Consider the following 22870-nt stretch of genomic DNA (forward strand, 5'->3'; position numbering starts at 1 on the left):
AATTAGAGTGATAGATTTGATATATTTTTCTTAAAGTATTGGCAGCCCGGATGGCTCAGCGTTTAGTGCTGCCTTCGGCCCAGGGTGTGATCCTGGAGACCTGGAATCGAGTCCCATGTCAGGCTCCCTGCATGGAACCTGCTTCTCCCTCTGCCTGTGTCTCTGCCTCCTTCTCTCTCTGTCTCTGTCTCTGTGTCTCTCTCTGTGTGAATAAATAAATAAAATCTTTAAAAATTTTTTTAAAAAAATAAAGTTTTAGATCTTACATCGAAACTAAAATGCAACAGTGTCTGGCTGGCTCAGACGGTAGAGCATGTGACTGTTAATCTCAGCATAGTGGGCTTGGACCCTAGAGAACTAACTAAATAACTGAATGAATGAATGGGTGGATGAATAAATAAAGTAAAATGTAATTCTTATTTTGAAAAACAATCTTAAAAATACAATAAGTTATGGACAATGTATCCTATGATTTTTAAAAATTCACCGAATATTTGAAAATGGGCATATTTTACATTTATAATCAAAATATACTTAAACTTACAGATATTTATGTTTGATTTGCTTTGGCTGTGAGAATAGGCATGATCACACCAACTTCCCAAATTTCTCCAATCCATTTTAAACCAAATGACTTAAAATTTCTAACTCTCCAAAAGATTGGAAAGATTGTACTATTAAATTGATAACTATTTTCATTGTACTTATAATGTCTGAGTGCCTTTTAAAAGGGACATCATGAATGAAATAATGAAATAATTAAGAAATAAAAATAAAGGAAAGTACATGGATATCATATCTGCTGGATAAAGGAAGCCATTAATGAAACCAGTAATTCTTCAAAAAACAGGATACTGACAACTGGTTCATTGAAAAACCGACTCCTTGCTCACCTGTGTCTATCTATGTATCTTCGGTTGGATAGTATTATGCACAAAAACAGGTTTATTTACCTTTTTATAAATGCTTTTTAAATTTTCCACACTCCGATGACTTTGCTGGTTGAAGTAAGTGATCTTGAAATTATAGTAGCTTTCAAGTGTGAAATTTAAATGGGTTCCAATGGGAATGTTTCATTAAACTTTTTGTGTTTCTGCCTGGTTTATGGATGATATTTATTCTATATTTTGTTACCAATAAACAAATTCCCTTAACTTTAATAATGAGATTAATGAGTATTTTACAGTGTTATAAAAATTGTCCTTGTATTTATTCAGCCAATCTACATACTTAATAAATCAGTAGATTCTCATCTAGTAAAGTATTTAGTTTTACCCTTCACACAGATACATTTTAGTATATTTTGAGTGGGGCAATATGAAAACAGATGAACAATGTGACCCACATTTTTGGCATAACAGCAGGTGTTCAAACCCAAATGCTTTAGTTGTGACATATGATTTCCTTGACATAGAGGGTAACTTTCAGGAGCAGAGAAACAGCTTCTCCCAAGCTGGAAATATGTGTGGGGTCCTGGGAGATGTATGCCTGGTGTTTATCTAGGGAAATATCTGGATATCGCGTAGCATGATTTTTTAAACATGTCCCTGTTACATGTTTCATTTACAATTTCCCATATAATCTAATACATTTTATATACGTTTTCAAATTCTTACAGGACACCAGAAATTCAAAGAAATTCTGATTTCAATGTTTAAAAAAAAATGCCTTGATCACTATCTTTGACCTGTTGCTAAGAATTCATTGTCGATTCCCCTGGAAACGCTTTCCAGTACAGATGACTAGGTATTGAAATCTCGTTAGAATAGAAAAATACATGAAAAGCTAAAACAATTTTCTAGGTTGTTGTTCTGGCTTTTTGTGTTGTTGTTGTTCTTTTTGTTGCATTATTCAGATAAGTTGATTTTCATTTTGTTCATACAGATTTGGTTTTAGTTAAACTAGAAAGATTATTTTGAAGTTATTAGGGCAGTCTTTTTATTTAAAAAGTTGGTTCATTCCACTTGTATGCATTATTTCTTCTAACCAGAGGAGTTTTTGTTTGCTTGTTTGTTTGTTTGTTTGTTTGTTTTAAGTAGGCTCCATGCTCCATTGGGGCTTAAACTCACCATCCTGAGATCAGGAGTTGCATGCTCTACAAACTGAGTCAGTCAGGTGCCCCCTAATGAGAAGTTTTTTTTTTTAATTTTATTTATTTATTCATGAAAGACACAGAGAGAGAGGCAGAGACACAGGCTGAGGGAGAAGCAGGCTCCAGGCAGGGAGCCCGATGTAGGACTTGATCCCGGGACCCCAGGATCACGCCCTGGGCCAAAGGCAGACGCTCAACTGCTGAGCCATCCAGGCACCCCTAATGAGAAGTTTATAATCAAATTCTACACTATTGTTGCTATATTTGGTTGATTATTATTACTGAGTAGTTTTGAAATATATTTTTGCCTTAATTGTCTTCCTCACAAAAGTTCTTTCATTTGTAACACTGAAATAATTAAAGAATATGCAAAGTTTGAAATTTTCTTGATATAATTTAAGTAGGAATTTTAGTTAAAGAAAGGAAACTAAAGCAAAAATAATACTAATAAGCCTTTTTTTTCAAAACGGTGTATCCACATATTTTCAAGTATTAATAAAAAGCCAATTTGCCTCTCAAATACCACAAATGCATATTTAAATTTCTCTTGAGAACCTCTCTCACTATTTTTGTTTCAATTTAATTAAATAGCAAGGTAGCATTGATTTCACGAATCTCTGAATCAAAGCTCTCTACAATACAATTGAAGAGGATTTCTAAAGTGTAACTCTGAAATGCAAAGGGAAAATTCATTATGCTTTAAAGTGAAATCCCTTTATTTGAACTGAGTAACATGAAATTGCAGTGACACCTATGATTAAGCGACTGATATTTTACAAAACTAACATCCCTTCGTGTTTGAAGACTATTGATTTCAAAGGGATCCCACACAGAGTGTTATGCAACTGTGGGCTTTGAATTTGCCCGTGAGCTCTTGAAATTAAAAGCTATTCACAGGTTTGGGAAACTATGGCAATCCTCCTGTCTCCTCACTTCACTTCATGTCCTACATCTAATCTGTTAGATGAATCCCTTTCACTAAACGATTAACATATACCAAGAATCAGGTACCTCTTTTGACTGAATTCCACAGCTCCCTCCTATGCTGAGCTGCCATTTCTGTTCCCGTGAATTTCTGCCAGCGTCCTTCATCTTCACACTTGGGCACATCCCCAAGACTTTTCTCAACACAGACCAATTCGTCTACATCAACTCTTTCAAAGCACCTGCTACTCTATTCTTTTCTTCTTAAATGCTGTTTATTTTATTTATTCTATTCTTTATTGTCTGTGTCTTCTACTAAAATATAAGGCTGTCAAGGGCAAGGATCTTTGTTTTGCTCATCATGAAACTATACACAGCACTCTGTCCGAAACACTTGTTTACCAGAAAATAGGTAGGCAATAAATAAAGGAAAATGTGAATACATGAACACAGTCCCTACCATTCCTCTTAGAATCAACTTAACTGAGCATTGCATTATACCCATATGGGTTAACAACAACATTTTGTTTTTATATTTTGGGTTTTTTTCTTCCATGCCATCTGATTATTAAAATAGTATTGCCATTGATTATAAAGCTTTGTATCATTTTCTATTTAGTCTGAATCTCTAATACAATAAAGAGTCAATGATAGATCCATATTGTGACTTTCTAGGTGGAGAAGGAAATATTTTCCATTTGTTTCACAGCATCAGGTGAAGCCGAAATTCAAGCAATACCGAGACTAGAAAGTGGCCTTCAGTTTGTGATTGTGTCATAGCTTGTTTTTCATATTTGGTAACTGGTCTTATGAGGGAAAAAATCTAAAGGATCCAAAATATTTAATCATGAATTTAGTAAAAGAGATAATTATGATATATTGGGTTTTAGTTTGTAGATGCTTGAAAGAAAAAAAAATTATATTCTGTTTATTTTAGGCATAATAATACATTTACAAAACTCTTAGTTGCATTGTGATGTGGAGATGTTGACTACAAATGGAAGAACAATGTGTGTGCTGCCAAAGTGAGCACTATAAATAGGAGAATAAAAGAATTTCCTTAGTTTTGAGAAACTGTGATCCTACCATACAATATTATTCAGTGAAGTTTATTCTGAAGTTTAGAATTCTCTTAGGTGAAGTGCCGTTCTTGGTGCTGAGGAACCCGCAGGTGTCTGACATAAAACAGGCATGATTTTGACAAGCCCAGTTCATTTTGAAACACTGTCAGGAAGTATTACTTTTGGAAATGTTAAAAAAGCCAGAATCACTTTTGAAGCAGATAGAGAGAGTGCAGGCATCTGTTTCTTTGATTTTTTAAATACACCAAAAGCAGTAACATTTATATACTGGATATTCTGGCTGCACAGAATTAGGTAAAAATGTAAAGTGGCTGGTATATGCGTAATACAGTAAGACCTTTGAAATTTATTGGTATTGATACCACCCATATTCTATTTATGTTTTTATTTATATTCTAGTTAGTTAACATACAATGTAATATTAGTTTCAGGCTTACAACTTAATGATTCAACACTCCCATATCTCACTGGGTGCTCATCACACATGCACTCCTTATTCCCATCGTCTATGTATTATTTTCTTTAAGTAGGATGGGCACCCGGTGTGGAGCCCAATGTGGGGCTGGACCCTGAGATCAAGACCTGAGCTGAGACCAAGAGCCACCCATCTAACCGACTGAGTCACCCAGACGCCCCATCCCATCGCCTATTTCACCCATCCCTTCCATACCCCTCCCCTCTGGTAAGCATCAGTGTGTTCTCTATAGTTAAGATGCACATAGCATGTTTAAAATAAAACATTGTACTTTTTGTATTCATCTGATAAAATAGAAATTGTTATCAGGATTCATTTAGAAGCTCAGGAAGTTGAAACCACTAATAGATTTTCATAATCTAGATATATATATATATTCTGAGTGAAAAAGAAAAGTATTGGGACGCCTGGTTGGCTCAGTGGTTAAGTGTCTCCCTCTTTCTCTGTCTCTTATGAAGAGATGGGTAAACTCTTAAAAAAAAAGAAAGAAAAGTATCATCATATCAATAGATACATTTGACCAAATCCAACACACATTAATGACTAACACTGTCAGTAAACTAGGAATAGAAAGGAACGCTCTCAACTTAATAAAGACTATTTATGAAAAACCCACTGGTAACGTGGTACTTAAAGATGAGAAACTGCAAGTTTTCTCACTAAAATGAAGAAACAAGGCAAGGATGTCCCCTCTAACCACTGCTTTGTAGCATTGTAATGGAAGTTCTTCCTAATGCTCTAAGACAATAAAATGAAATAAAAGGTATCTGGATTATGAAGCAAGACATAATACTGTCTGTGCTCACAGATGACACAATCACCTACGTAGAAAATCCCCCCCCCAAAAAAAAAATCAACAAAAAAGAAAGCAATTACAGAAAGGTTATAGGATACAAGGTGAATATACAGAAGTCAACTGTTTCCCTATGATTCAGTGCAATTTAAAATTAAAACCAAAATACCACTTATATTTGTACTTTGAAAATAAAATACTGGGTATAAATCTAACAAAATATGTACAAGATCTACATGATAAAATCTATAAAGCTCTGATGAGTAAAATCATGGAAGTAGATAAATGGAAAGGTGGTCTGTGATAATGGATAGGAAGACTGAATATTTGTCAATTCTTTCCAACTTGATCTATAGATTTAATCCCAATAAAATTTCTAGCAAGGTATTTTATGGATATCGAAAAACGGATTCTAGAGTCATATGGAAAGGCAAAAGACTCAGAATAGCCAATACTGTACTGAAGAACAAAACTGGCGGAGTGATGCTATTCAGCTTCAGCACTTACTATAAAGCTAGAGTAGAGAAAACAACAACAACAACAAAACCCAGGGTGGTATTGGTGAAGGAATAGATGCATAGATCAATGGAACAGAATAGAGAGCCTGGAAATAGACCCTCATGAATACAGATCAAGTCATCTTTAGCAAAGAAGCAGAGGCAATATCGTAGAGCAAAGATCATCTCTTCAAGAAATGCTGTGGAACAATTGGACATCCACATGCAAAACAAACTAATCTAGACATGAATCTTACACTCTTCGTGAAAAGTAACTGAAAATAGATTAAAGGAAAATGCAAAAATGATGAAACTCCTAAAAAATGATGTAGGAGAAAACCTAGATGTCATCTAGGTGTGGTGATGACTTTTCAGATCTCACACTAAAGACACAGTCCATGAAAGACAGAATTGACAAGCACCACATCATTAAGATAAAAACTTTCCACTCTATGAAAGACAGTGTCAAGAGAATGAGAGGAGAGGCCACAGATTGGGAGAAAATATTTGCAAAAGTCACGTCTAATAAAGGACTGTTTTCCAAAATATACTAAGGGACTTTTATAACTCAACTATAAGAAAACAACAACAACAAAAAATGGATTAAAAAAATGGGTCAAAGAACCTCACAAGAACAGATATGCAGATGGCAAATAAGAGTCTGAAATGCTCCAGACCATACATCACCAGGGAGATTACGCAAACTAAAACAACGATGAGATACCATGGCACACCTATGAGAATGCCCAAAATCTGGAACACTGATAGCACCAGATGTCCGTGAGGATTCGGAGCAACAGGAATTCTCAATCACGGATGGCGGAAATGCAAACTGCTATGGCCGCTTTGGAAAGATAGTTGGGTGGTTTCCTACAAAACTAAAGAAACTTTTACAAAAGATCCCATAATCACACTCCTTGGTATTTACCCAAAGAGTTGAAAACATGTCTACACAGAAAGTTGTGCACGAATGTTTATAGCTTTATTCACCGTTGCCAAAATGTGGAAATAACCAAGAGGTCCACTAGAAGGTGAGTGGATAAATAAGCCATCGCTGTGCTTGTTCTTTACAATGGAATATTTATTTGGGGCTAAAAAGAAATGAGCTAACAAGCCATGAAAAGACATTCTGGAACCTTAAATGCATCTGCTGTATGTCAAGTACCTTCACCTGAAAATAATGAATACGTCAAAGAGACATATTTTGGGGTGGCGTGTTTGGATTCACCAAAAGACAAGTACAAAAATATTATTAGTAATAATCAAAAACTGGAAGCAACCTAAATGTCCATCACCAGTAGAATGGGCAATTAAACTGGGATATTCCTACAATGGGATACTATACAGCAGCTAGAACCAACAAATTAAAAACCCTCAATGGAAGAGTAATGTATTTCTGGAATACGGAGGGCTCTTGTGTCCTCATTTCTTCTCAAGCTTCAATTCTGTGTCCTTTCTGCTTATCACAAGGTCAAGGAACAGGGAAGATCTCATGGTACCTCCAACTCCACACCAATTCTTGTCCTTGATTAGTTTGTAGGGCTTCATCTACTAGGAGTGCAGTATCACCCCGGTTTCTGATTTTCTCTCAATAGTCATTGACGATATCACTTGTTCCTTGAAATCAACAAGTAGCTCTTCTTGAAAACCCATATTGCGTTTTTTTAGCTCTCTATTCACCTTTCTATCTAATCCATCATATTAATAAAAAACTATATCTTTGTACCCGCTCTCTGCCACTAGAAAGAAACCTGTTAAAGCAGCATCAAAAGTTTAAATTCATCTTTATTCTCTCAGAACATGCTGTATTAGATGAAATTTTAGAATCCCTAATTAGGTAGCATGCATTTAAATTTAATATAAAATAATGTCTTAATTTAGAAACACTGCTCCATCTTCTTTGTGTTTCATGACGTCATTTCATGCATAGTTTTCAATACATTTTAAAAACATTGTCTTCAAAACAAGGATAATCCAATGCAGTTGTTCATAGCACATCAAATTTATATCCATCAAAGAAAAATTTGAAGTCACGCAGATTTTCATCCCAGCGTGATGCTGTTAATGGACTTTTATTGCAAGACACAAGTGCCCATTTCTATGACATTAGGACTGTATTTTTCCATTCTACAAACAAAGCCTTTATGGCATGACTTTACATGTGGATTTAAAATGTTGGAAAATCACGTGGGTATTTTCACACCCTCAAGAAATAACACTAAATATTAATCATGAAATTTAATATGTTTAATAATAATAATAATTAATAAAAGTAATGAAATATTTATTTAGTATTATATATAGTACATAGTATATGTATTACTGCATATGTTGTTGCTATATTATATATATTATATATATTAATTATATATTATTATATATATTATATAATTATATTATATATAATTATTATATATATTACTATATATAGTAATAGTATAGTTATGTATTAGTATACTAATATATATTAGTCATTAGTAATGACATATATGTACTATCAGATTATTATAAATTATATACATAATAATCATATATGTATAGAGTACTAAAATACATATGTACTTATATATTATGTATTAGTAATATGCACTTATCATTATTAATAATAAAACTGATTATATATACTATATATAATATACATAATCAGTTAATGTAACATATATTACTAATTAGTTATGACATATACATATTAGTTAATATATACACATACTTAAATTATTTTGCATATTTTTGAAAATAGTAATGTATTATATTTATATATTTTTGCAGACAATAATATATTAGTTATTAGTAATCATGACATTAACTATGACTATATATACTACATATGCCACGTGATAACTAAAATACATATAATTATATAATATACATTATATTTTATACATATGAACTCATGTATAATACCATATATTAGTAATATATATACCAGTTCTTTTTTTTTTATTTTTTTAAAAATTTTTATTTATTTATGATAGTCACAGAGAGAGAGAGAGGCAGAGACATAGGCAGAGGGAGAAGCAGGCTCCATGCACCGGGAGCCCGACGTGGGACTAGATCCTGGGTCTCCAGGATCACGCCCTGAGCCGAAGGCAGACGCTCAACCGCTGAGCCACCCAGGTGTCCCTATATATACCAGTTCTAAGTAATGATCTACATATAAATGTGTAATTATATATGCTATATCTACTATACATAATTACTAATAACTAATAGGTATCTGTATATAACAGTTATTTGAGGGATTCATTTGAGGGTCATGTAGCCTCTTCCAAGATTATATGGGGATTTAAATTCAGCCAATTATCAAACACCCCTACCTGGACACCCCAATCTATAGGTTGAACATGCATCGCAGACCAGTCTGAGAATTCCATCCTGCCTTGTGCAATCCCAGCGTAGCTCCCCCAAAGCCAGTCTACCTGCTAAACCTTGATCAGCTCTCTTCCTGTCTCGTTCCTGTTTGCAGAATTTTGGCTGAGAGAAAGAAACAGGGAGGCATGGTGTGCATGTGCTTCACTTCCATATGCTTCTGTCCCCTCTTGTCATCCATTGTCATCCAGGGCAGTCTGTGCTCTGTCTTGGTTTTTTGTTTTTGTTTTTGTTTTCATATTTAGGTCTCTATGTCTCTGGGAATCATAACCTTCAATGTCCATGTCTGCAGCAGAGTGAAATTTTGGTTTTACTGTTGACCTCAGTATTGATTTACATACTCAAGGACCTTCCCCTCCCCCAACCAGGACTCACTATTCACAGCAGTCAATCAACTTAATTGGTTTTATTGACATTGGTGCTTCCAGTATTGGCTTTGAAAGCGGAAGCAGTTTGGAAGAGTCAGACCCCAGCAGCAGCTGGATGGAATATGTGGTGAGAAGCAGGCAAACGGATACGGTTCTTCACTCCTTCTTCCAAAGCAAACCCTGAAATGACTCCATAATTCGGCTTTACAGAATTGATAAAAAAATAAATTTTTATTAGTATGAAAGACGAACAGAAAACTAGAAGACAAAATATGGGTTTTCAAGAAGAGCTTCTTGTTGATTTTTCTAAATGTTGAGACAACCTATGTCTTAACTGAAGAATGAGAACCAGGAACAGGGTCTTGTAGGCTCTGCACATAGTGACATCATCCATTAGGTGCTTAGTACCGTGCTGTTTCCACCCTCCACTTTCCTATCATCCTCCAAATAGATACTGTAAGCTGTGTTTAAGGGACTTTATAGGGACACCTAGTTGGCTCAGTAATTGAGCATTTGCCTTTGGCCCAGGGCGTGATCCCGGGGTCCTGGGATCAAGTCCTGCACTGGGCTCCCTGCATGGAGCCTGCTTCTCCCTCTGCCTGTGTGTCTGCCTCTCTCTCTCTCTGTATGTCTCTCATGAATAAATAAATTTTTTTTTAATTTTAAAAAAGAGACTTTTTAATAAAATCTGTTACCGACTGTGTTTGAAAGATCACCATGTTGCACAATACAAGCTTTTATAATTTAAATATAACAATATCAGTGAAACCAACGCTCTCTGGACTCTAATCCCAATGCTTTTATTCACGCAAACAATTTATAATAGGAATAAATGAAAGCATAGGAACAATGAGTCTAAATGTGGAAGCGACCGAGTTGTCCTCCCGCAGGAGAATGGAGAAGTAAATGCTGGTCTGGTCCACACAATGGGATGTCATTCAGCACTAGAAGGAAACAAGCTATCAGGACTTGAAAAGATATGGAGGATCATTAAATGCGTGTTAGGAAGTCAAAGAAGCCGATCTGAAAAGGTGGCATATGATATGATAATAGCCAGGTGACGTTCTACAAAAGGAAAAACTATGGAGACATATGAAAAACATCAGTGGTTGCCTGGGTTTTGGGGAAGAAGCGATGAATTAAGCAGAGCACGGGAGATTTATTTTTAAGATTTTATTTATTTATTTATTTATTTGAGATAGAGAAAGTGACCGATGGGGGCGAGGAGCAGAGGGAGAGGGATAAGCAGACTCCGCGCTGAGCACTCAGCCAATGCGGGCTCTACCCCACGACCTTGAGATGGTGACCTGAGCTGAAATCAAGAGTTCCATGCTTAACTGAGTGAGCCTCCCAGGCACTCCATGGAGGATTTTTCCGGCAGTGTATGATACCATAATGGTGGATACAGGGCATTCGACATTAGTTTAAACCCACAGAATGTGTAACACCAAGGGTGAACCTGAGTGTAAACTATGGAGCTTGGGTATTATGAGGTATCGATATAGATTCATCGATGGTCACGGATGCATCACTCCAGTGAGGGATGTGGACCATGGAGAAGGTTATGCATGGGGCAAGGGATGGAGGATCTGGGCAATCTCTGTACTTTCCCCTGAAGTTTACTAGGAACCTAAAACTGCCCGAAAAGTATGACGTCTTGGCAGAAAGAAGAAGTGTAGGTTTTGTGCACCTGCTTCATAACTTCCATCCCAAGACTGTGATGTTTGAGCATGCTCGCTAGGTCATTCTGCAGGCTTGTGCTACGGGTGATATGTTAGCTTCTGAATGCAACGGTGAGTCTTGCCACTCATGTGGGAATTTGGGGACTTCTGTGCAAAGGGGCAGGAAGATATCACCAGAACTTCAATTCAGTGGCAGGTATGCAAAGTGAGGATGTCACCTCCCCATCTGGTGGCAGCCTGCAAAGCATATGACAGGGGGAAGATTTGCACCAGCAACCAGCACCGTGCTGAAAGTTGCAAGACATCTTTTGGAGAAGTGAGTCAGCAACATCATCACCATGACTATTAATGCCTGACAATAACAGCCTTTTGGTGCCAGTTTTTCCTCAGAAATGGCAGTTTATAGATAGCGTAAAATCCAAACATTTGCTCACAGCTCTCTCTTTGCTCCAACCCAAGAAAATGTGAGCCACGGAATTGCAGAATAATGATGTTTTTTAGAGTGGTCACCTTGACCTTGCTGTAATCGGAGGGGAGAAAGTTGGCACGTTGACTCCTATAAATTATTGAAAAAAAATGCCCACAAAATTCTTAACACAGGAGAGTTTACAAGGAGACAGTTTTCTCCAGCTGGTAGGAGAAGGCGAAACCAAATGCACGAAGGCTGAGGAGGAGATGCTGTGCCATCGCTGGATTGGAGGGCATGGTTGGAGGGAGGCGTGTGCAAAGGATTTTACTAAGAATTTTTGGACCCCTTGGCACATGTGTCATAAGTAAGGGATAGCTTGAAAACAGTTAATATTTGAGAAAAAAAAAACAAGGACAGAAATATGTTAGAATGAACATATTTGTCCACCATATTTATTGATATGATACATATTTTGATATATATTTTGTTGTGCGGTAAATGGTAAATGGGATCAACCATGTCATAGGACAATGTATGGTTCTCCATGCTTAGTGCTTTGAGGGTAATGGTGCTCCAGACCCTTCTTTGGATGACGGCCTTACAAAGTTGATGGAGGTATTATAAGGTCTTCTGCTTCCTTTCGCGAAGAAGTCAGTGCCATGGATACAACGCTTTCTTATGTGGAGTTTGCTCGATAGGCGGAAATTGTCTCAAGGAGCGTGCCAACCCCACATCCCTAAAAACCGAGTCATGAATCCTTGCTTTTCTGTCATCCATCAGCTGTTCTTCTGTATGGAGTCTACATAATCTGTGGCTGGGTTATGGGGACAATGATATGGACACTGTGTTTGTTAGTCTTCATGCACGTTACCCATTTGGAAGCAAAATAGGAGAAGACCCCCCACCCTGAAAAGCATCTAAATGGATAAAAGCTGAAAGTGATGCAATCCCCCCCAAAGCATTTAAATACATGGACAAACGTTGAAAGAGATGGGACGTAAATTGTTTCAATCTCCCCAACTGCTCAGCACAGAGATTAGGTTTTAGACACATTTTTATAAATCCCACCCTGTGTTTTTGCATAAACCACGTTGACAGCAGTAAGAATAAAGCCAGGAATTGCTTTTTATGTTCCAAGACTCAGTTAGTTCCCCTACTCGAGGTTGGAGAGGCTTTTCATTCATTGCAACTTTGAGAATGAAAAAGTTCATGGAGTCATGGCGGCTTGGGCCCCCAACATCGGGGTGCTGAGCCTCGCAGTCATCGTGAAGAAGCCATGTCTCACACGCTGTTTCTCCAACGATGGCCCTATCCATCCTCCATGGGCTGTTGCAAAAAAAAAAAAAATTACTTTTCATAAGTCGTGTGAAGTCAAGTTTCACAATCGCCTGTGGATGTTTTCATTTGAGATGTGAAATCGCCAGGAGGAAATTTGGAAGGTGAAGAAAAAAAGAAAAAAAGAAAAAAACTTAATAGGGTTTATGTTTCTGTATGCAATCTGGTTTTTGTTAAATTCTGTTAACACATCCATTGTTACGTGTGTTCTAATTTCTTCCGTTGAATTTTAAGTGTGAGTTGACACAGGTCTGCTAAACACGTAACCAAGGCGCAGAGGCATGTACAACAGAGTAGAAAATGTATGAAATGTATGAAATAAGATGAATGCATTATGGCTGAGAGTGTATTTTCTTATGAAAAATAAGACCTCTGGCTGCTGTGTCCTAGTGACCGCCAGCTTCATGGGTCTGCCAAACGGCAGATCCATTTAGCCAACTATTTCTCACCGTATCTCGCTTAAACGTGTTTCAAATGTAAAGCTCTCACATTCCTCCTACAAGCCTACGTGTGTCTCTCTCGGGACACATCAGCATGTCTGAAAATGCCAGGACAGAAAACCACGTGTCACCCGTGACTCCTGTGTTTGTCTCACCTGCACGCTAATCCTGGATCACTCCTTGGTCTGTAGTATGTGCTTAATTAAATGCCTGCAGGAGGAATCAGCCAGGCAGTCTGAGTGAACGGCAGAGACCACGTACTGTCCAAATCCTGGGATACGTGGGATAGGATATTGGATAAATGGATTTGAGGGAAGGGGAATGACCAAAGTTGCAACTGCAGGATGTAAATCTCCAGGGGGCCAAACCCAAAAGAAGAGACATCAAGGAGAATACATAGAAGCGACGTTCGGAAAGTCCTGGCCATGAGCTTTTTGGGTGCGGGGATCTGAAACCATGTTGGCTACTTCCTATCGCCTTCTTCCTGTTTTTTTTTTTAAGTGGGTGACTATATATATATAGATCACCTTTCCAAGAGTTGGACAACTACAAAATAGGAATAAAATAAATCATTCTAAATGTCAAAAAAAAAAAATAGTGCTTAAAAAATAGGTAGCTGGACATGTAAGAAAATTTTTAAATAATCAAATTTCTTAAATTGGGTCTTAAAAGAGCTCAGTCACCTCAGTGAGAATCCTCTATGGATGAAGAGAATGTAGTATCTGTGGGGGAACCTGGCTGGCTCAGTTGGATGAGCATTGACTCTTGACCTGAGGGTCATGGGTTCAAGCACCACGTTGGGTGTAGAGATTACAAAACAAATTTTTAAAAAATTTTAAAAAATAAAAAAATAAAAGAATAGTATCAATGATATACAAGGGAAGTTCCACTCATGCTACTCAAGCTTATCAATTCTTGAGGGGCACCTAAGTGGCTCAGTTGGTCAAGCAAGCACCTTGGGTTTAGGGTCCTGGGTTTGAGCCCCACGGCAGGCTCCCTGCTCAACGGAGAGTCTCCTTCGCCCTCTTCCCCTGCTTGTGCCCTCTCTGTCAAACAAATAAATAAATAGGGCAGCCCTGGTGGTAAAGCGGTTTAGCACCGCCTGCAGCCCGGGGTGTGATCCTGGAGACCTGGGATCGAGTCCCATGTCAGGCTCCCTGCATGGAGCCTGCTTCTCCCTCTGCCTCTCTCTGTCTCTCTCTCTCTCTCTCTGAATAAATAAATAAATATTTTAAAAAACAAATAAATAAATAAATTTTTTTAAAAAAAGTATTCCTGACTGACTATAAAAGGATAATGAGGTCAAAACTGCAACATTTTTGCAAAAGGTTCAAATATCCATTGCCAGACAAATGTGCTAATGCCTTCCAGAGCACCATCAGCCGCTTCTTTGGGGGCCAAATCCATGGCGTTCTAAAAATAAATGATAAAGTAGGCTGTCCTACTGAGGTGAACTTCTGTCTCCTTTCGAGTGGGATCTTCTCCATCCTACCTGCCTCCGGCGAAAAGCCTGTATCCACAAAGACAATGAAGACTTGACACAATTATGTCAAAAGTGGGTGTCACAGAATTACTCCCGTCTATTTCCCCGTTTAAAGTCTTTTATTTCGCCTGACTGTATCATTTATAAATTGTAAGTACGTGATGGGATTTGAAGCACCCATAATAGGACTGAATTCTCATCCCCATGAACCACATGTAGACATAAAGACAGTGTGGATCGCCTGGGACTTGAGGTTAACTTTAGCACCAGGGGAGGCTTTTCCCTTATGTGTTGATGCAGTAGCAGTGTCAGGCATCTGCAGAGAGCTGGAGCTTGCAGATCGCACTTGCTGATTGCATCGCACACCTTGATGAGGGCAGAGCCCGGGAACGTTTGCATCCAACAGCCTGAGGCTGGCGGCAGGGATTGGATTGGACAACCTGGAGAGTGGTTGGCAAATTTGAAGGCAAGTCCTCAAGTTTGTGCGGATCCAGGCTGACTTCTTTCTTTTCTTTTAAATTGTTTTAAATAAACCTTTTATTTTTCATTTTTTTAGATTTGTGGAGAATTTCCAGTGATGGTACCAAATGCCCAGATAGCACCTGCAGCCGACTCCACACTACGTGGGGATCCTGCATCCTTTGGTCAAAGCTGAGATGCAAATGTTGATGCCTCCTCGGTAGTGAAAGTCCAGTTTAACCGGATTCTTGCCATTTTTGTTAAATAGATAAAGATGTGCCAATCACCTTTATATGCCAAGAGGGTGCTTTTATCTCTCTCTCTCTCTTTTTTTTTTAAGATTTTACTTATTTCCGAGAGAGAGCACAAGCATGAGCGGTGGCAAAGGGAGAAGGAGAAGCAGACTCCCTGCTGAGGGGTTTGATCCCAGGACCCCAAGATCATGACCTGAGTCGAAGGCACATGCTTAAGCAACTGAGCCACCCAGGCACCCCTGGAATGATGGTTTTTAATATACATTTTCTAAATAAACGCTTGTAGCAAAAGATGCATATGTTGAACCTGAGGCTGATGGGTTTTCATTGATTGTCTCAAGGTTGGATGGTTTGCACTTGACTTAGCCAGGACGGACAATGAGGAACCATGTAACCCAGAAGACAGGATGAGTCTGATTTCTCTACTGTGTTGACGTTCATTTTTATGAGCAAAATAGGTTTGCTGCTGAATCTGGTTTTTTTTTTTCATAATCATTCTTGTTCCGATTGCCAATTGTTCCGAAGCCAATTTATACATTATATTTAAACTCTACACAAGCCAGAAAGTGCCTCACCTACTGCAACTCTCAAACCTGAGTAGGTTTGTTTTGAATAGCAAGAAGCTTACGTGGGATGTTTATTTGTTCAACTGAAGCAAGAATACCTTCTAGGTCAACTTCAAGAGACAATCAAAAGTGATGGAAACCATCAAACAATTTACACTATCTCTTTAGAGTCTAAACACTTAAATGCAAAATAAACATCAACCCAAAGCAACTTTCAGTGGGCCTGAGGTAGCTCTTGATGACGGTGTTTGGCAGCTGCGTTGTGATGAGTAAGGGCAGCTTTCTTCGGGGAGTTTTATAAATCCAAAACACACCACAAAAATGGCATTCACAGATTCCGTATTGATAGGGAAAAAAAAAAGTGTGTATTTTATTGAACTTGATTTTTTTTAAAGGCGATGCTTCTCCTGGATAATAATTCAATGCTTGGAAGACAATACTGTTAACTTTTATCTCCAAGTATTCCTTTTCTTATAACTAACGTGAATAGATGCTTATCACAACACAACTATGTAGCTCGCTAAATGTCACCAGACGACGTAGGCGTAAAAATCTATGGCTGAGGGTCAGTCTGTGGATCACCTCCTAAAACTGACAATGACTGAGCCACCAGATTTACTGTATGAAATCCCATCAACCGAGACTCGTTGAAACTTTAAAAATCATCATTTTCATAGTATGTGACATCATAACGTTCCCTCGTTCAGGATTATATATTCGAAGCATCATCGCCTGTTAAGATATTATAAAATCAGCTCCTGCAATTCTTTGGCGCATGATGTTGCTGGGTCGGTAAAGCTACATTGTTAAAGATACCAGAAATTCTCTTGAGATGGATTAAGGAAAATGGAACGAGAAGGCATCTTAGAGCATCAACGACTTCCTTCCTTTCCCTGCATGAAAGCTAGAATGAGTGATCCGTATTGGAGGTTGCTCCAGCCATTATAAATGGTGAAACCAACCCAAGGACCCCTCAATTTAAAGTTAATTGACAATAACTGGACCTCTGTATTTCACTTGCCACTTCCTTGCCATAGATCAGGTCCTGTGCCTTTGGTAGTCTGTTCTCTTTTTTTTATTCATACACACGGTGTCATTTTATCACAAAACAGTCCCTAGAGGAATGTTGAATAGTATCTGAAGCAAAGAGCAAACACCTGTCTTAGGTGATTCAGATTTTGGTTTTTAGGTCATCTCTAGAGAGGCTGGGAGAACCACAGCTACACATCTGCTTTGGCGATTTGTTTTTTCCCCTTTTGCACATTCACGTGTGTGTTGCCACTCCGTGGGAAGGAAATCTCATTGCTTTGCAACTCCTAGGAAGACCTCATGGCCAGATCTCCGGCAGAGTAACAGCCTTTGTTGATGACGTCCCTCCCTACCTGGGGAATCTGGGCCAGTTGATATTCTCAGAAAAAAAAAATTAAAATTAAAAAATTCTTCCAAAATGCAGCCACAGTTAATTATTCCTTGTTGTCAAAATGCACCTAAAATATCTCACGAGTTGTCAGCATGCCACCGTGGAGAAGTGACACGTTTTGACAACTACCTATTTGTTGATTTGGGGATTTACATTGCATGTGACAAGAGTATTTTACGATATAAGTACTGACTGTTCTTTCTTCCGACTAGTTCAGTTTTCCGCAGGAGTTAGCTTTCTGGTGAAGGTCACGATGCCAGATTCTGGTTTGGCCTCAAAAGGAAGTCTTTAGTGTCACAGAATGCAGCAGAGTGGTGGGTGGGCAAGGGCGGAGGGTCTCTACCCAAGTTAATAAGGGGGAAAGCAGGTGGCAGCTGCCTAGTGGGCTCTGGCCATCTGCAGATACGAGAATCCATGGACATGACACATTACGGCAGTCGGCATTCCCTAGAATTTGCGAAAAGTGATTTTATCAGAAACAAGCCTAGATAATTCTAGTGGCGACAGACTTAGGAAGTTTGTCTCTACCGTTCATTATACAGAGTTCTCATTTAAAACGAAAACGTGCGGGGAGTGTCACATAACACATTTAAAAAATTGCTAGCTTCATTAGGAAAAGTTAGTCGGATCGTTCAAGTGTCTGATTTTAAATCGCTAGGAATTAAATAATTCAAATGAAACGATTGCATCTATTATTTTTAAAATAATAGAATAGTCGAAATAGAGAGGAGGAGAGAAGAGAGGATAAGAGAGGAGACATTGGTCCTCTGAGATGCCCAACAGGTGCAGCCCCTCTTTCTTACCTGCGGAGCAGAAGAGTTGGAGGAAGAGAGGCTCAGTTGGAGGTGTTATTCTACAGATTTCCTTCTATGTGAGGGAGCAAGAAGTATATGGGATAGGCACGTCCCTAAAAATATGCCTGCAGAGAAAATAGGAAAATAACATTTGGCTTTAAGACTGTATCGGATACCTGACATCACACATACTAGGATAACATGTTTTTTTGGGGTCTTAAAAGTTTAATCCTTTCCATATATACTCATGAACGGTGTGATGGAAGATGGAAAGGATGTCATGCTTCCCTACACACATAATCTTGGTCTACTTGGTTAATCAGTAGGGCACGGTTTTCGTTCATCAATGTAGGTAACATGAGGAATCTAGGGTATTGATAACACAAATTATGCTCTACAACTATGTTAAGTCATATTACCCATCGTCATGGCAATAAAACTCATTGATCACATCTCGTGCTGTTCATATATTTAATACATGTTTTAGAAAGCCATTCATCATCAAAGGCAATGCAGGTAATTATATATTTTTTTATTTTTTTCTAAAGATTTTATATATTTATTTGAGAAAGGAAAAAGAGAGAGAGAGGACAAAGGAGAGGGAGAGGCAGATGGAGAAGAAGCTACCTCACAGCTGGGAGCTCGACTCGGGGCTCAATCCCATGGCTCATGACCTGAGCCAAAACCAAGAGTCAAACGGTCACCCAGGTGCCCCACAATACACATAATTTTAATTGGCACTCCCCTTAGATGTTTCAGGTGCAAAAGATAAGTCAGAAATAATGAGAATTATTTTGAAGTAACTTCCTTATTGGTGTTTACTTCAATTTCTAGTTAATTTTTCAGGCAACTGTTGTCTCAGTCAACAGTAAACGGAAAGTTACATGTTTCTCATCTTTCTTGAAAGCAGAGGTGAGTGTAAGATGTTCGCTAAATCACAGTTCAGTAGAGATACTTGATCAAGAAAAAAAAAAAAGACATTCAATCAGCCCGATTTTAATGAACACCTACACCCGATTTTAATGGTCCTGCATTGCAGCCGTAAAGAAAAGAGAGTGCATTTGTAGAAATGTGTGGCACTGGACAGGTAATCAATGATAAAGCAGCCCAGTGGGATCGTTGGGAATTGCAAGGGCCTGTTGACACGCTAATGTAGGTGCGATGAAATCAGGACAGTCCAGCCACTCTCTGGAAGAAGAGTCTTTACCGCAGGTCATCTGGCACTTATGTTCTATTTTTCTTGGGAGAGCACTTGGTGAGCTTTGACTATATTTGAGGTTGACTCTGAGCTGCTGAGCTTTGGTGTCTGGATGAATCACTGTTTTTTTGAAGTCGGGCATGGGGTCGCCGTGTGTATGAGTCTGAAATCTTGTCTTCTGCTCCCATGTCTGAAATGAACAGCACTGTGATTCTTGGTTGACCTCATTCCTGTGGGAGAAAAGGAAAAGTGAGACCATCTTTGGCAGCTCTTTCAAGTTGATCTGTTTATGTAAACCCTCAGGGAAGACCCAGCATACTGCCATGCATGGACACAAATTAAAAGAGAGAGAGAGAGAGAGAGAGAAATCCATCCAGACTTTGAATCTCTTGTTTTCTCCTTCATGTTCTGCCTAAATCCCACCCCTACATGTGGAGAAACTTATAAGCCACTGAGCATAAATAATATAAACTGACATAAGAGCATAGGCCAAAATATCTCTCAAGCTGGTGTTAAATAGAGGTGGGAGGTGTGTACTCAAATATATGTGACATTTTGGGAAAAAAAGGTGTGAAACAGAAAATGGTATCTATTCAGGAATGTAATGCAAGGCTCATGCTTTCCTTAAAAAAAAAATGCAATTTTTACATTACTTTAGATAAACATTGTGTAGCCAGAGTTCCTTTTAAGGAGGCCACAACTCCACTTAACAGTGTGTGGTTTTGGGTCTTTCTCAGCTTTTTCATCCCCAGGGCACCGGTGGTCGGACTAGAATAATCCATTCAGATGCAAATTCTTTCATGGGGGCAGGAGTCAAGAGCAGCATGGACATTGAGGTTGGGTTTAATTAGTTAAAATGTAGTCTGTTAAATCTTAGGCCACAAAGTGAAACACAGGTGTTTTCTAAAGACTTCTTGACAAGACTCAAGAGGAGAGGGTCCTTGGGATGGACAGTCTCATTACAAGGGAAATGGAAAAGATGGGACCATAAGAACCATTGGCTCATGAGGTCGTTAGGTGGTGCTGGTTAATTTGAGAAATATGGAAAGGGACGTCTGGGTGGATCAGTGGTTGAATAAATAAATAAATAAATAAATAAATAAATAAATAAATAAAATCTTTTAAAAAGTTTTTGAGAAATATGGGGAAAATTCTGGAAACACCCAGTAGTTAATTATGCTTGCTAAGGAAGAGGAGCTTGCAATCGTTCTTTCTTTCCCAAATCAGAAACAGGTCAGCCAGGATGATGGCTTGAGAGCACTTCTGGCTCAACCTCACGGGAATAATATTGTTTTGTAGGTTACAATAGGAATCCTGTTCCACGTCACAGGCACGGAGATCTTTTTGTGACACAAAAGGATTGAGGCCACCAATTGAGGAAGACTGTCCAATCGCATTCGCATGAAGGCGCTGCCTTTGCATATTTGTAGGTATAACGTCAAAGCCACTCAGGTGCGTTAAGGGTCCCCACAGTCATATATACTTGTATGAAAAATAATTTCCCACTAAACTTGTATGTCTCCTCAAATGCTTCGGATCCGATTTTGCAGGGAATGCAACATGACAAGGTAATGACCTGCCAGAGAGAATCCAATCAGATCAAAACTTGAAAGATAGTGTTTTATAAACCTGTTTTTAAAACAAGCCATGCATCTCTTTAGCTACTCATGCTATTGTCTCTGTGATATATTTAAAATAAAAAAATAAAAGTTATTTCTCAACTTGTTGGAGATGTGTGCATGTATGTGTATATATAGAGAGAGATTTCTAAACGGCACACATACACATATATACATATAGAGTGTGTGGGTATATATATACACACATGAATATATGTATACATATATATTCATATGTATATATGTATATATTCATATGAACATATTCATATCTACCTATATATACATATCTACAGAATTATGGATAAATAGGGATGCCTGGGTGGTTCAGTGGTTGAGTGTCTGCCTTACGTTCAGGGCGAAGGTCCCTGGGATCAAGTTCCGCATCGGGTTCCCCGCAGGGATCCTGCTTCTCCCTCTGCCTGTGTCTCTGCCTCTCTCTGTGTCTCTCATGAATAAATAATTTAAATATTTTTTTAAAAAAGAATTATAGATAAATAGATAGATGGGATGCCTATATTATATACAACTCATGTTGCATTATTAAGGCTCCCAGTTTTAACCCAAAAGTCAGTTTACTGCTTCCAGGAGTATAAATTATATATAACATTTCTAAATATTTACATATCAAGAACACACACATATTAAAAGCACACACGTATATACATATGTATGTCTGCAATACATATGTACACATATATGTGTAATAAATGTGTAGAACTTAAGGACACCCACATACAAATATGTTAGAATATACAATATATAAAAGCAGAATTGAAGGTACAATTTTTTCCATTTCTAGTGGAAGAACTTGAAATGTAGCTCTTTGAATGTGTTATGAGTTGTTATAAAAACTGTAAAAATATATAGCCAGAACTCGCTTCTGGACACTGAAAACTACTATCTGTTCAATAAAGCACTTATGCCCCCCAAACCCCACATAGATTTCGAGCACTTTTACTTTTTAAGTCGTACATAGGAAATTCTAGGTCGCTTGTAATAGTAATAAGTAGTATGTCTCTTAGGAATGTCAGAAAAGGCAAGGGGCTCTATACAGAGAGTTATGGGCTACACCAATAAAAAGAATCATGGTTAATCCTGTTGCCGTCTGTAAACTACACACTAAAATGGAAACCCTCTTGGATTACACAATATAAAAATAATTCCGGGGCACCTGGGTGCCTCAGTCAGTTGAGCGTCTGAGTCTTGATTTTGGCTCAGGTCATGATCTCAGAGTCGTTAGACTGAGCCCCACGGTGGGCTCCGTGCTCAGCTCATTGTCTGCTTGGGATTTTTTTCTCTCTCTCCTTCTGCCCCTCGCCCCACTCATGCTCTCTCTTTCAAATAAATAAATAACTATTTTTAAAACATAATGATCTTGTGCTGCCCTAAGTATTCAGCTTTCTTGTCTACCAGGTTATGGTGCCACGGATAGTTTCCCACTTCATTTCAGGCTATACTAGGTAAAAGGAGACTAAACTATCAGTGGGGAGCAAGTAAGTATATTCAGAGCTGTCCATGTGGACAGAGACAAATATATAATTTTTTTTTTCATAGATTGTCCAGAATCTGGAGAGTTTAGATCTGTTGGTATGGCTGCACTGGCTTCAC

The 22870-nt window shown here is 38.2% G+C and overlaps 1 long non-coding RNA gene across 2 annotated transcripts in view; it reads right to left on the bottom strand.

The window, feature by feature from the left end:
* Positions 1-12650: 12650 nt before the first annotated feature.
* The window catches only part of LOC140629133 (uncharacterized), a 41659-nt gene continuing 31439 nt past the window's right edge, over positions 12651-22870 (bottom strand). The window contains exons 6-8 of one of the 2 annotated variants that reach the window (XR_012026991.1): positions 19070-19870; positions 18452-18567; positions 12651-13017 (exon numbers count right to left, since the gene is read on the bottom strand). This is a non-coding gene — a long non-coding RNA (uncharacterized lncRNA). Of the gene's footprint in view, positions 13080-18451; positions 18568-19069; positions 19871-22870 lie in introns of both variants that reach the window. The other variant, XR_012026990.1, reaches the window with a different exon arrangement.

The sequence above is a fragment of the Canis lupus genome, chromosome Y (genome assembly GCF_048164855.1).
Source record: "Canis lupus baileyi chromosome Y, mCanLup2.hap1, whole genome shotgun sequence".
Lineage (NCBI taxonomy): Eukaryota > Metazoa > Chordata > Mammalia > Carnivora > Canidae > Canis > Canis lupus.